General features: G+C 42.7%; 1 protein-coding gene across 2 annotated transcripts in view; it reads left to right on the top strand.

Annotated features, from left to right (window-relative positions):
- The first annotated feature begins 428 nt into the window (after nt 1–428).
- LOC126194737 (tubulointerstitial nephritis antigen-like) overlaps nt 429–16,504 on the top strand; it is a 618,836-nt gene continuing 602,760 nt past the window's right edge. Inside the window, exon 1 of one of the 2 annotated variants that reach the window (XM_049932997.1) lies at nt 429–561. The gene's annotated coding sequence lies outside the window, so the exon portion shown is untranslated. The remainder of the gene's footprint in view (nt 562–16,504) is intronic. The other variant, XM_049932998.1, reaches the window with a different exon arrangement.

Genomic DNA, 16,504 nt, shown 5'->3' with positions numbered 1-16,504 from the left:
AAGTTCCACAATTTTCCGCCATTTTACCTTTAAATCACCGATTTTATCACCAACGTTTATTATTTATTATCTTCATCTTTTTAAAACAAATTCTGTAGGCTGAAGAGTGGCGTACTAAGCTGCTGCCAGCCCGCCCCCTTCGGGGGGGATCGACTCTCAATATAGAAAAAAAAAGTCACCCCAGTTTGCGGGACAGCTGTGAACTGCCCGATACAGTTCCAGAGTCCAAAAAAATACGAGATACTGTAGCGAACCAGGACTCGGGACGTCGCCAGCGCTGAATACGAGCGTGCAGTGTTCGCGAAAGCGAGCGGGTGTCGGGGAGCAGCGGGGCGACGGCTCGCAGCGTCCGCGGCTGGCGCAGAGCCGTGGGCGGGTGGCTGCGCGGCCGGCTATATAACGCGGGCCGAGGCGCGCGCGCCGCCACTGTGCGCTCTGGACCCGAGCGAGCGCGGCTGCGCGACTGCCCCTGCTCTGCTCTGCCCCGCTCACTGTGCTTCGCTGCGCCGCGCCGGACTTGCCTCTGCGACCGCACGCCGCGGCCGCCGCACGCCGCAACAGGTGAGTCGCCGGCTGCACCTCTCGCCCCGCCGTCGTGGCCCCGCGAGCAGAACCGCTGTCGTACGGCTCGGAAAGTGCCGCCGAGGGAAGTGTGCAAAAATTTTGGACTGTGTGAACTGTCACCGACAGAAACTGTGTGCCGTGTCCAGTGGGATTCACGTCGTGAATGTCGAGCGAAATTTTGCATCGCAAATCGACCGCAAAAGATCGGAGGAGTCAGCACGATTTTCAGTCGGAAAATAGCAGCCGAAATCGCACCCGGTGGAGTCCATTTGTGACAATCGAGTTGTAGAACCATTAAAACGTCAGAAACAGCAGATAATCACACAGAAACCTATTTATCAACGTCCGTCTGATATTAAAGGGTACTGACTGATCATACTCGTGAATGTGTTGACCAAAACCGCTCTGTTATATACGATGAGTCCAACTTTTTAGCCGCTTAGTGAGTACTCGCGATTACGTTACTAATGTGCGAAAAATTACACATTTCCTCGCCCGTACAGTATAACAGTTGAACTACCTTCAACAAATCTTGTTTGTGGTGCCAGACATCTGCAGCGTAACACTGCATCCATGGTAGGTTTAAAGGTCCATTTGTGACAACCGAGTTGTAAAACTATTACAACGTCATAAACAGCAGATAATCACACAGAAGCCTGTTTATCAACGCCTGTCTAATATTGAGGTTCAAATAATGGCTCTGAGCACTGTGGGACTTAACTGCTGAGGTCATCAGTCCCCTAGAACTTAGAACTACTTAAACCTAACTAGCCTAAGGACATCACACACATCCGTGCCCGAGGCAGGATTCGAACCTGCGACCGTAGCGGTCGCGCGGTTCCAGACTGTAGCGCCTAGAACCGCTCGCCCACTCCGGCCGGCCTGATATTAAGGGGTACTGACTGATCGTAGTCGTGAAAGTGCTCTGTTATATACGATGAGTCCAACTTTTTAGTCGCTTAGTGAGAACTAGCGATTACTTTACTAATGTGGGAAAAATCACACATTTCCTCGCCCGTAGAGTATAATAATTGAACCACCTTCAACAAATATTGTTTGTGGTGCCAGACATCTGCAGAGTAACATTGCGTCTAGGATAGGTTTGAAGGTGAAAATTTCGCGAAACTATGTATGTGAATGATATACAGTGTAAAGCGCTGTATTTAACCCACTTTGAGCCACATTTATTAATACCAAAAACTAAAACTAAAACTGCAAATCCAATTCAGGAAACCCGCATTATACACTGGGAAAGTCTGCAACGAGTATTTTGGTCCATATTATGTATGAATATCACATGTAAGCTGTGAAAAATGTAATGGGGTATCCACTACATAATTTTTCCCCATAAATGTTGGTCTTCCACAAGACAAAATTGTTACGACTGGTATTGCATTTCGCGCTGGGATTATTCGTTGTTTCCAAACTGTACTATTCAGCTTTAGCTTCGCATGCCACAGACAGCGAGTGAGTATTTTCTTATTTTTTATTAGAGTTTTTCTTACGTCATTGGCTACTCACTATATCGCGCAAAGAGAAGACAAAATGAAATCGTTGTCTGTCAGATACGTTCCCTTTTGAAGTGTGTAAAAACTAGAAATTTCAGTACTGGACTCCTTCAAATTAGACAAGGATTGTTATTTATAGGATGGCACAGCATTTTGCATTGTGCCACCACTAGAGTGTCACTCATTTTAGCAACGGAAAGTGAAAAGTTGTTACGACATCAATACTACTTATATACCACTATCCGTTTATTGGTGAACGTTGTGGATTCTCCTTTAAGTCCCGCGAATGTGTCATTTGAAAACTCGCCGATAAAACTGATGGACCCGTATAGCGCCCCTAACTGAAAAATATATATCCATTAGACACAGATTAAGGGTTGAGTCATATTTTTAGTTACCAACCTACGTAATAAAAACTTTCATGTTTCTGAACTTCGTTAATAGCAAAAATATTGTGAGTGTGTAAAATTTTGTTGGTAGCGCTGTCTCTCTTGCACACTATCATTGATAAACTGACAGCTATACCTAACTTGATTTGTGTGGAAAAAATCAATTTCTGTAAGATGAACTCACACCGGGTATCAAGCAAAGTGTATAGAGAAACTGTCAGCTTGTCTGAAATTTATTGGGTAGGCGACGTGACGAGATGGTGTACAATGCTTTCTGTACAATACGTGGCTAAACTGAGAGGATTTTAACACTCCTAAGTGCTTGCGCAGAAGAAGTAATGTAATTTATGGAAATATATCCGTTACGATATTGCAGTGCCTGTGTTATTCCGAATGTCCGAAAGAACAGGCACTGCGTGATGATGATCAATTATTCGTTCGTTTTGAAAATGATGCAAAGTTCGTTACTTTGGCGTTAAACGTTTCGCATGCGACAGTCTGTTTCTAAGCGTTTTGCAAATTTTTAATTTGTAACAGCTACCCAGTGAACATCGACGTTTCCGAGAAATTATTATGCAATCATGAATAAATCATTCCGATTTAATAACATCAATCTCAAAGATGAGTACACTTTAATAGTTGTTACTCAAATCTAGTTCCCGCGAAGAAGACTCGTTGGCATTCATCGATTGCTGTGCACTGAAGCAACAGTCCATGAATTTCGACGTTGCATAACACTTCCTTTTGCGTCTGTCAAGTTTCATCTTACAGGATAGTTTCGGAAATGTCATCACAAAACCAGCAGAGCGAATAGTTGCATAGTAACCACGACAATTTTTGAGATAACGCTACAATAGCTATATGAGAGTACTAGACGGCAAACTGCCACATTAGCATTCACACTTTCTTTGTGTCAATATCATAATAGCAGGTAAAGTTTGTATCAAAGTTCCGCATCATGCCCATGTATGCTCATATAATGTAATGTAATAACAGAGTGGAACTTCCCAGAACCGTTTTGCCTTTTTTTTCTTTTTCCTTTTTGAGTTTACGAGATGTGCAGCACAGTCAAGAAAATACGGGAACCTAATCTAGTTTTCGTGGATGTACCGGACCGAGAAATAGCACTGGTCTTGAACTAGGTACCGTGACCTACATTTAGAATCGATTTCTGCGCGAGAAATCAGTACTGCGAAAGGAAGTAGGAGGCGTGGAAAGTTCACTGCATCTGTTAAAGAGAGCACATTCTGCATTACTACTCCATAGTTTTTTTTTATCAGGCATTCAGAGACAGGCTTGTACGTTCGTATGCGGTCGGTACAGCCCATACGCAACGGTACCAGAGACGATCAGGTGACTTGAAAGGGGATACTTTGAATGAGGCCTTGTTCGAGATTTTTATAGAACCGGTATTCGATGTAAGCTCTACAACAATTGCAGTCAGTAGGAATCGTTTCACCCATCCTAAGTGAATAGTGTAAGACAAGGACTGACGAGTTTTTGTAGCCTGTAACTTCTACGTCTAGAGTTGCTTTGAGAATACATGTTGTGTGTAGCCATAGATCGTTGATAGGCTTACCGATCCACCACCTCGCGTCCCCATTCCCTAGAGTTAACGAAGACAGCGTACCAATGATGAAATATTGTATACCGATGCATTCCAGTGTGCAAAATGGAAAATTTCTCGGTAGCAAGTGATATTTGACTGGCTAACGCTGATATGCTACGGTTACACGGCCGAATATGTTTTTAAAAGGTGAAGTTTAACGCAAAAGATGTCAAAGGATCGTTTTTAAGTGCAGTGAATTTTTTTTTTCTTTGGTGGTACCACTGGGTGAAGCGCCCTCGGAGAATATAAATATTGTAGAATTGGCATCGCTGGCTGGCAGAGGTGACACTCTGCACTCGATGGCCTTACGTCACAGTGCATCTGTGTGACATGCGGCTCAAACGTTCATGGTCAGCCCTGCCTGTAGACCTTGACCTACATCTGACAGTTCTCACGTTTACGATACTGCAGTACCCGTGTTACTCCTAATTACAATACAGAGCAGGCATCCCTGTCCGAAGAAACTTTTCATCGTAATTTACAATAACACAGGCACTGCAATATCGTATTTATCCGACGACACCGGGCAAGCGACTTTCAACTAAAATGTCTCCCCTGTACAGGAATATACGTAATAGTTCTAGACACGTGGTTGACGACATATAGAAGTTTGGGTCTAGCCACGAGTCGTGGTCGGATAGCTCAATAATAAGGCGCCCGCTAGTGATAAGCGGGAAATCCAGCTTCGATTTCCGGTACAGCACAAATTTTCATTGTCGTCATTCCATTATACAGCTGATGTTTGTCCACATTCGCAGTTGCAAATACGTTTAATGTGCTCTCACGTATCGTGCACACAGCTGCAGCAAACATGTTGCACGGCACGATATCGTTCCGCTTTGCATGTGAATGTCAACGCGAAATCGAAGCTCTTCTGTTACATTCATTACGCGTAGTATAGAAAGTACGATCGAATAGGGTATCAAGCGAAATTTGTGACTTGATATCATCTCTTAGCAGGGAGGACGCAGCTTGTCGTCTCGGATGGAGAGTCAGTGACACATACAGAAGTAACTTGACGTGTGGTCCAGAGAAGTGTGTTGTTCAGGTTATACAGGATATAACGGGTACAAGTGCAGATATTTGTAGTGGTGACAGAGTATGGTGTAATGAACAACATTGCATCAGTATTTATGTGATTTGCAGACTAATAATTACAGCTATTATAGATCGTATGGTTTTAGGTCGTCTACACCTCCAAGAACATGTGCAACACAAAGCTATTAATGTTCATTTTTTCCTGAGCAGCAGGTCAGGTGTTATGTATGGACACATGGATGCGTGGACGCAAAACGGATAATCTATACTGTCAGGCATCGTTCACTTCACGGCCCAGATACGGCCGCGCAGCAAACATCAGACCGTAAAGTTTGTGACCTGGTTATGGGAACACCGGTAGACACAGAGAGAAACAACCAACACAATGATGTGTGTACATATCATGGCACCACACGTAAAAATATCTGTATTTTCCCTCGTTACAATACGTATTTTAGTCACGTTTCAAACAATATTCAGGCTGACATTGTGCTATTTGCAGGTGATCCAGGTATCTATAATCACTACCTGTAACAATCTGCAAAAATATTGTAAGATTTAAAAGTAGTGCAAAGACTGTCAGTTGCTTTAAATATTCAGGAAAGCAAAATTGTGCACAAAACAAAAAAAATCGATTATCCTCTGACAAAAACATCAGTGATTCACAGTTAGAATCAGTCAACTCAAACAAATACCTGCGCGCAACAAGACTGAACGATCATATAGCCCAAGGCGTAGGTAAAACAGATGGCAGACTTCATTTCATTGGTGGGATAGCAGTAAAATGCAGTCAGTCTACATAGGAGTTTGCTTGTAAGACATTCGTGCAAAGCTTCGCAGAATGTTACTCAAGCGTTTGGGACCTCCATCAAGTAGAACTAAAAGGGGATACTGAACGTATACAGAGAAGAGCAGCACGAACAGTCACAGGGTTGTTTGATCCAAGAGAGAGCGTCAGGGAGATGCTAAATAAACAGAAGTGGCAGACACTTGAAGATAAATGCCAACCATCCCGTGAAAGCCTACTTATAAAGCTTCAAGGACCAGCTTTAAGTGAGGAATATAGGAATATACAGCAAACCCGTATGTAGCCTACCATAGCCGTGAGTATCGCAAAATTAAGATTGTACAAATTACTGTGCTTACAGAAATACGTAAGCAATCAATCCTCTTGCACTGCACAAGTGAAGCATGTAGAAGTCCCGGTAACCGATGGTGTGGTAAGTACGCTCTGCCACGCACTCTATAGTGGTCTGCAGAGTATAGATGTAGAACTAGAGTGGACCGTTGCCGAGTATGGTAAACTAGCTCCGTATCAGACTTCTAACGTAAGTGGGAGGCCTCTCCAGCTGTTCACTAGTGTCGTCATAAAAAGTGCATGTTAAGCTTTATATAAATTGTGCGGTGACGCATCCTTAGGTGACGTAGTAAGGATATTTCATTTTTACATTGTATTCGATAAGTAAGCTCCCTGGAAATCAAACCTAGTGGCCTGTGGATGGAAGCGCGGACTTTGCTCTGTAGTGGCAACAGGCGAGTCAGCTAGCTCTGTGCAAGCAGTTTGGTCGCCTACCAAGCCGGCTGGCGTACGAGTAGCGCTGGCATAGTTTCCTGAATGGCGAAAACTGACAAGTTCATCGAAATTGTGTGTGTGTGTGTGTGTGTATGTGTGTGTATGTCTTTTAACATCTAATTTCACTATCAATCTTTTTAATACAATGTGTTGTAGGAAACGCAGGAAAGTTCGTGTACTGCACAAAATCTTTTGGACTGAAGGACACCACTCACCATAAAGAGTCGATTTGTCGATTGGCACACACAAAGGAAAGGAAACTTACTAACTTTCAGAATTCGAAAGGTAGCAATTTGTTTCTAGTGTGTGCCTATCGACAACTCAACGCTTCTACTTTTCAGTGAGTGGTCGTCTGATTTGAAAACTGATTCAGTGTTCATAATATTACAAATCACTCCAGCGCCGAGGATGTCAGAAGTGTATATCTTCTTTAATCTTTAATACAATGATTCCACAGAGAGACATAATGCTTACAGAATAGATAAATCGCAAGTTTGGACTGTCGCTGACCATTCTATGCCGGACGGCTCAGCTAAAAAGTCGTTTGCGCCATTTTTCCATCTCCTTTTCGACGCAATCGTAACTGTGGAATTCGCTCGGCACCGGACTTCTTAGGCTTTCTGGAGTCCTTAAGAAGCGATCTTCCCTCTGACTTGTGTTTTCCATAAGTCTGAGCATATTTAAGTCATATGAGACAGTATCCTTCATTTTTTTGTAATCTGCAATGTAATATACCGACTTTCACTTATATCCAGGCATATTTTTGTATTGTCACACCTAGTGTGAGCTCTTCACAATGTGTCCACGCTACATCAGTTTATAGTTTTACGTAAAGCTAATTCGTAACATTCACGTACATGGTACGCTGACGTCATAGGCGAAACAATTACTGTGTGGCAAACCAGTACACTCCGGCGGGCTCTATCATTGTTTATGGGTTATTACATGTGACGTAAAAAAGAAGAAAAAGAACTGTCTTAAAAGCCGAGCGGTCTAAGGCGCTGCAGTCATGGGCTGTGCGGCTGGTCCCGGCGGAGGTTCGAGTCCTCCCTCGGGCATGGGTGTGTGTGTTTGTCCATAGGATAATTTAGGTTAAGTAGTGTGTAAGCTTAGGGACTGATGACCTTAGCAGTTAAGTCCCATAAGATTTCACACACATTTGAAATGTCTTACAAGACGTACTTACGCCGACAGAGCACTGAAAGCTAAAATTTCATACAGTTCGGGCAATCAAAATAACTTTCGGGAAAATTGGGCAGTTTGGTAAGGCGTAACTCGCGCAAAATAACGTGGCACCGGTGCAGAATCACTACCTCGTTGTAAGCAATGGGAGAGTCCATCTTGTCCTTTCTAAGGGGTGGTCGCCTCCGTTGACTGCATATGTGAGTGCTGACACATAATTTCCAAGTGACACATGTCTTTATTTTACTTTGTCGGTATTAAGCGGCACTGTCTGTTACGTTACATACCCTTCTGTGTTTAACATACCATTTTCCTGCTTTGTTTTACATACTTTAGTCTTCTTTGTTTTTCAAGATTTCCTTCTAGCAGCATGTGGTCGATCTTGTTGCCTTTATTTTCTTCTTCAGTACTCTAGTGAGAAACCATTGACTGAAATTCTACATTTGTCTATATTTATTTATATTGTTTTATTGGTTAGCAATATTCTGTGGATTAGGTTTAGACTTTTTCCATGACCGAGTAGCTTTGTATCACATGGTTCTATTGAATATGAGAACAATAATAAAAAATGGTTCAAATGGCTCTGAGCACTATGGGACTTAACATCTGAGGTCATCAGTCCCCTAGAACTTAGAACTACTTAAACCTAACTAACCTAAGGACATCACACACATCCATGCCCGAGGCAGGATTCGAACCTGCGACCGTAGCGATCGCGCAGTTCCAGACTGAAGCGCACTGGCCGGCCACAACAATAATAGGCGGTAACATAGCTGCCTCGTGAAGCAGACGTCTTCTGTACGAAACTGCTCATTAGTTAAAATATTTCATGGATGTGAGGTTGCTTTTACATCGATTTTTTATGTATTTCTCTGGTACTAGCACAGCTGGCAACAGGAAAGAACCTGGGCGGTGAGATATGTGACAAACCATCGTATCAATGCCATTGTATTGATGGTTTAAATTACTATCACAAAACGAACTGTTTCTACGCTTTTAACGTATTGTAATATACGCCGGCCAACGTATGTGCTGCAATGAATACGCCTGTTCTCATCATATTACCGACGTTAAGAGCAAACTCAGGGCAAAATAAGGACAAAATTCGAATTCTTTTTATTGCTTCATTTATGAGATTAGTACCTTAAGAATGACATCTCAAGGTTTCATAATCAAAATTTTTCTAGAAGTATGTTTTAAAACATTTTCTTTCACCGCCTTCGCCTGCCATGCCATATTTTCCCGTACTGTGATCCATACCTTTTATGCGCTCGCAATTCTTTATTAATTTTCGGTCACACAATTCAAATGAACTGCAGATGCAGATGCGAAAGACGTGAAAATGGAAAGTCACTGGTAGATGCGAAGAGAATCACTAATAAAGAAATTCACACATGACATTATGGAAAAGCCATCAGGGACAATGTGCTTAGTGTGAAAACAATGCAGGAAGCAGTGTGGACAATATTCTTCCACAAATTACCCCCAGATGAGAATCCTCAGGATTTCCTCTGTGACATATCTTGGTGCAAATATCTTCGGGCAGAAGGTAGTGGAAAGCCATACACCCGTAACCACGGTTTGCCACTTGCTGTTTTAAATGATTTAAAGCCAACTCATCAATCATGAGTTGCTGGAAAAAATGAGTACCTGTTAACTACAAAATACGATTGAGAGCTACAATCAGTGGGTGCGTACTCCAAAAGCAGTATTCGTGTCCTCAAATGTTGTGAAGATAGCTGCATGTGATGGCTCTCTATTGTTTAATAGTGGAAATGTGAGTAGAATTAAGTGTCTAAGGAGATTAGAATTCCCTCCAGGTGCACTCACACTAAAGATGGAAGCAGCGCTGAAGCACAACATGACAAATCCCAGCCAGCATAGGAAAACAGGCAAAGGAAGAGAATGAAGAGTATGGATCTGGGTAGCATTAATGGTTAGAAGTATGGCAACATTGTTAAAAATTGAAACAAAGATTTTAAATGAGATTTGTTGTAGATCGAGCTTTTTGAGATATAATCTCAGGAAGTATAAAAGTTTACATACTGAAATTTGGCACAGTTCTTTAAAATCCTTTACTGACTGATCATGTGCAACATTGTTTCTTTACTTTGTGCCTAATAATAATTCTCCTTTACTAAAAAAATAAAAATAAAAACTTAACTCCATCCGAACAGATCTCGTAAGGACCAACGGGACGGGAACCGGTATTACCATTTACCATATGAGGAAAACAGAGCTATCTCACTTAACATAAAATTGAAAAAATGATTTCAAAGTATGTGTGAGGTTAAACAAAAATCTGTTGCATATGTTGTGCCAGTCTTTTATGCAGATGTAAGCTGTAAATTTTCAGGTTTAATGGTTGATTAGTTTATGAGAAAAGGTAGATTATATGTTCATTGGTAATTAAAAATTAAAATCCTTATAAAATTAATGCCCATAAACATTACTGAACAAAAACGGAGCTGAATATTGTGCCCTATGTTCTATATAACAGTCAGAACTATAATACTGTAGGAGATTTTTTTTTCTGACTCGTTTGATACGCCCTGCCACGAATTCCTCTCCTGTGCCAATCTCTTCATCTCAGAGTAGCACATGCAACTTAAGTGATCAATTATTTGCTGAATGTATTCTAATCTCTGTCTTCCTCTACAGTTTTTAGCCTCTACAGCTCTATTTAGTACTATGGAAGTTATTCCGTGATGTCTTAACAGATGTCCTACCATCCTATCTATTCTCCATATCAGTGATTTCCATATATTCCTTTCCTCTCCGATTCTGCGCAGAACCTACTCATTCCTTACCTTATCAGTCCACCTAATTTTCAACATTCGTCTGCAGCATCTCAAATGCTTCCGTTCTCTCCTCTTCTGTTCTGGTTTTCCCACAGTTCGTATTTCACTACCGTACAATGCTGTGTTCTAAATGTACATTCTCAGAAATTTTTCCCTCAAATTAAGGCCCATGTCTGATATTAGTAGACTTCTCTTGTAGGGGATATCGATGTATAAATGTCATTATGCATTTTCATCTGCGTCTGCCCTTGCACCTTCGGGAGTTGCTGGCATTTGCATGGGTGACCATCCGGGCCACCATGCGCTGTTTATCTACCGGGATACTCTCGGCCTCGTGAAGCCAGCTGAGAAACTGCTTGACTGAGTAGTAGCGGATTTGCGTCATAAAAACTAACAACGGCCTCGAGATCGGTGTGCTGACTCCATACCACTCCACATCCACATCCGATGTCGCCAGTCAGCTGAGGATGGCACGGCGGTCGGTCGCTACCATTTAGCCTTACGAAGCCTTTTCCGACAGAGTAACATTCACCCTCCACCTTGGTGACTGCCCTGTTTTCTACACTTTTCACGTCCGAGAGGAGAAAGGCAAGAGAAACTGAAAGTGCCTTCTGTTAGTACTTGTGAGAGAAGCAGTCATACTTGCAAATTGTTCTCGCCAGGCGCTAACCGTCATATTGACGCTGTGTGCCGCATACTTTGAAAAGAATAAAACCGACAAGTGCGTTTTTAAATAACGGTGCGTTCAGATTTCTGTACTTCAGTTTTTAATCGGTAAATTTATAAGTTTAATATTCTCTGTCCACGAGTCCATAAACGCAAAGTTTAATCACCCCATGTAAAAAGATTGCATGCCAAAACTAAAATCAAACAAAAATACTTTTCGAATTCACCTATGATAATTTCGTGTCGCTAAATATTCGAGCGCAGGGCTTTCAACTGAACGCCACTCCGGTTACTTGCTTGCCCGTAATCTACACCAGCTACCCAGCAGGGTAAAGGAGATCTACAGTTTCACATGGAATCGTAACCACATCTCGTTCCCGGTGACCCTTTACATCACTGGGCGGTGAAGGCTAGACTGAAGACAGGCCGGGATTCGATCCCGCGACTACTCTGTTTCTAGGCCCGACCTTAAATGTACTTACATGTTTATTCAAAGTATGTTTCATACGTTGAAAGCGTGGCGTATTTGCTTCTGGTACTAATTGTTGACCCTAAGAAGGCTGTCGGCTGACGGGGTAGAAGTTTACATAGAAGTAGAATGGCTTCAGTCGTTTCGTAACTTTCTCGGCGCAGCGAACCTAGTCAGTCTTAGCTAGCAGACGACACCCCGCTCAGGGGATCTATTTACGCGTGAACGAAGCTATATTACCAAAACTCCATTACTAGCTTTAAACAGTGGGAAGTAGACGTCCCCTGTACGTCATCAGAATGACAGGGCGACGTTCACACGGAAACGAAATGGCTGTAACAATCTCGTTATATTAACACACGGTACTGAAAGCCAACGGTAGCGATCGCAAACAGATGAACACCATCGTTAAGTTGTAGGAATGACGCTTTCATTTATAGGATTTATTTTATTTACAATCGATTTTGGTATTACCTTACATCATCTTCATGTCCTCCACGAAACCAAGTAGTCGTGTGGTATCATGATGTAACTCCAAAATCTATTGCAAATAAAATAAAACTTATAAATACAGCTGACAATTTCAAGCCTAATGAGAGATTACGTGCCGGCCGCTGTAGCCGAGCGGTCCTAGGCGCTTCAGTCCGGAACCGCGCTGCTGCTACGGTCGCAGGTTCGAATCCTGTTTCGGGCATGGATGTGTGCGATGTCCTAAGGTTAGTTAGGTTTAAGTAGTTCGAAGTCTAACGGACTGATGACCTCAGATGTTAAGTCCCACAGTGCTTAGAGCCATTTGAACAATTTTTGAAGAGATTACGTAGCATGAACTATCGGAATATGGATGTACAGAAAAGAGAATATCGGTCCAAAGTCACGCACTGTCTTCCAGCTGTTGTCGATATAGCTACTCTCATCGGCCACCGCGCCGAGAGTCAACTTTGAAAGATTGAGAAGAATGTTTTGAAAATATGTCGGCCTGTCTCGTTAGAGCTAACACAAGACACATTTACCGTTTGTTTCCTTTCTCCACCGGGAGGTGACAGGTAAAGAAAACGTAGAAAGCAGCGGCACACACACACAAAGGAAGCATTCTTGAGAGGAACTACAGGGCGACAAGGCTACATAATTATGCACGAAATTAACTGGAAGGACTACTTTAACCATCGAGGGTTTGTGCACTAGATAAAGTATGCCTGCAATTTTACAATGGACTTCTGCCTGAAGCCGGTCATGGCTTAACATGAAATAAAATTTATAATTCATAGTTTTTAGCGGAGACCTACCCCTTTTACCCAAGTTTAGCTAGAGTAAAGCCATGCTCGTGTCATCCCTTTCAGTCTCCCTCCTTGCCTTCTCTTCCCTCTCTCAATACCCTTCGCCCCACTTTCTCTCTCCTCCCCTCTTCCGCATTTCCATCCCCTCTCCTGATGACTGGGTGTTGTGTGATGTCGTTAGGTTAGTTAGGTTTAAGTAGTTCTAAGTTCTAGGGGACTGATGACCATAGAAGTTAAGTCCCATAGTGCTCAGAGCCATTTGAACCATCCCCCCTCCCTCCGCACAACCCACCAGTCACCTATTTAAGCACAGTTGCATACCACAGTATTATGATATGCAATTCCTGTAAGAACAGAATGGGTTGCTTTCGCAACTACATACGTAACTGAAGGAGACCGTATTCGATTCTCGGACGGATCGGAGATTTTCTCCGCCAGGGTAGTGGGTGTTGTGTTTCCCTTATCTTCGTAACGTCATTACTGACACGAAAAAGTCACCTATCTGACGGCGCCTAGCAAGTCTTAAGCATGTGTAATTTCGTACCAGGGTACGGCAAAAAAAAAATTAATTAAAAACTGCATTCGTAAATTTAATAGTTAAGTACAATACTTTTCTACTTATCGTAAAACAATGGAAACTTATTCCGAAATAATAATTTTGTTATGATGTATATTCTTTGTTTTTTGCACCTGATAGTTTCAAAAATGTGTGTGAAATCTTATGGGACTTAACTGCTAAGGTCATCAGTCCCTAAGCTTACACACTACTTAACCTAAATCATCCTAAGGACGCACACACACACACATCCGTGCCCGAGGGAGGACTCGAACCTCCTCCGGGATCAGCCGCACAGTCCACGACTGCAGCGCCTGATAGTTTGCAGACGCCATATTTGTTTACAAAGTATGACAGTTTACATGTGATGTGTTGCGGCAGTGAAAGGAACCTACGACCACTAGAGGTATTCTGTTTTACTTGTTTTATTTTCACTTTTAGATATACATTTAGTTTTTAGTTAAAAAATCCCGAAACTATGCTCTAAAATAGTGTTTTGTTTCTCTAGCAGACAGTGCCAGAAGTTCCTCCAAAACCGTAACACAACACACACGTATGCCATACTAACAAATGTAAATCCACCTGATGATGGAGGTATAATCTTTCGAAACGCGTCATGGAGATACCTTTGTTTTCAGATCTGAATATGGTCAACTTTGATCGAAACTAGTCACGTCGGAAAACAACGTGCAACTTACAAACGATATAAAAAGAATTTTTTTTAGAAATGAAATTTAATAAACTGTCGTGGTGCTATTCGATCCTGCGAAGTGTCCACATACATATTACTGCTGCAGCACCCATTATCGACTAACTGTTTCTGAATAAATAAAAGATCCTAAAGGCACACGACCGGTCACACCAGAATCTGCTTCACATATATCTGAGTCCCAAGAAGTTGACTCAGTTAATTCAACCCTCAAGAACCAAAGACGAAATGTTAAAAGCAACACACAGCGGACTCGCATAGCGAATCCAATGCATTAGAGTTCTCAGATGTGGCCTGGCACCCCCGATACTGGAGCTCCAGAGCCACTTAAAGAGGCGCCTGCGTGTGTGTGTGTGTGTATATATGTAAGCACATTTGTGTGCGTCCCAGTTTGTGCGTGGCCCGCTTCCCGTACAGCGAGCCAGAGTGGTTTGCGCGCGTTATCGGAGAACAAACATCCTCCTGGCCTGCATGTGGCCAGGAAAACGAGCAGTCAGCAGACTACGGCGGCGTACAGGCTGGCTTTGCCGGCGATACTCGCCGCTACACGGAGAGGTCTACATCTCTCTGCCGGCTTCCCTGTGGCGGCCAAAACACGTCTGTAAACACTCAAGACTGTGACCGGCTCGCCCCTGTCATGCCACCCTTTCCCTTGGATCTATCGCTCGTTTACTCTGATACTGCGAAACACGCAGTGTTATAGATGTCCTCTCTACAGTACGTTCTTTGACGGCCTACCTCATTTACATATTTAATAGTATAACTGGAAGAAAGCACAAATGGTTCAAATGGCTCTGAGCACTTTGGGACTTAACATCTGAGGTCATAAGTGCCCTATAACTTAGAACTACTTAAACCCAACTAACCTAAGGACATCACAGACATCCATGCCCGAGGCAGGATTCGAGCCTGCGACCTTAACAGTCGCGCGGTTCCGGGCTGAAGCGCCTAGAACCGCTAGCCACCGCGACCGGCTGCAGAAACCACAGCTCATATCCTTCTACAAGATGGAAAACAGATCCCCAAAAGTACTGTCCAATGCCATTAACAACAATCTCCTGTAAAATCTTCGTAAGTAAAAGTAACTTCTGAGTGGACTCATGTGGCTCATCACAAATTCCTCTCCTGTTCTAAACTCCTCATCTCAGAGCACCACTTGCAACCTACGTCCTCAATTATTTGCTGGATGTATTGCAACCTCTGTCTTCCTCTATAGCTGTCACCCTCTACAGCTCCCTCTAGTACCATGGAAGTGATCCACTGATATCTTAACAGATGTCCAGTCATCCTGTCCCTTCTAGTCAGTGTTTCCCATACATTCTTTTCCTCACCAATTCTGTGCAAAACCTCCTCATTTGTTACCTTATCAGTCGACCCAATTTTCAACATTGATCTATAGTACCACATCCAAAATGCTTCGATTTTCATCTGTTCCGTTTTTCCCGCAGTCCATATGTCACTAACATACAATGCTGTGCTGTAAGTATACATTCTTAAACATTTCTGTCTCAGATTAAGACCTATGTTTGTATGCTAGTACACATCTCTTGGCCATAAATGCCCTTTTTGCCAGTGCTAGCGTAGTTTTTGTGTCCTCCTTACTCTGTCTAACATGGAGTACTCTGCTCCCTAGGTAGCAGAATTACTTGACTACGTCGTGATCCCCATATTTGATGTTATCGCCGTTCTCATTGCTGCTGCCCCTCATTATTTTCGTCTTTCTTCGATTTATTCTCAGTCACTAAACTCCTCATCCCTTTCAACAGATCCTGTAATTCTTCTTCGCTGTCGCTGAGGATAGCAATATCATCAGCAAATCTTATCACTGATATCTTTTCATTTTGAATTTTAATCCCGTTGTTCAACTTTCCTTTAATATCCGTCATTGTTTCTTCGATGTATAGATGGAACAGTGGAGGTGAAGGACTGCTTTCCTGACTTACACCTCTTTTAATCCGAGCGCTTCGTTCTCGGTCTTCCAGTCTTATTTTTCCCTCTTGTTTCTTGTACATGGTGTGTATTAGCTATCTTTCCCTAGAACTAACACCCATTTTTCTCGGTATTTCTCTGATGTTTCGGCAGATATTTGCAACTTCGTTTTTGCAATGTGTATCTGGGTCAGCCCAAGCAAATGCTGCTCATCAGGTCTTTCCATGCAACGCCCAG

Source organism: Schistocerca nitens, chromosome 7 (genome assembly GCF_023898315.1).
Source record: "Schistocerca nitens isolate TAMUIC-IGC-003100 chromosome 7, iqSchNite1.1, whole genome shotgun sequence".
In the NCBI taxonomy this organism is placed as follows: Eukaryota; Metazoa; Arthropoda; class Insecta; order Orthoptera; family Acrididae; genus Schistocerca; species Schistocerca nitens.
This window is presented reverse-complemented; position numbering and strand designations above follow the sequence as displayed.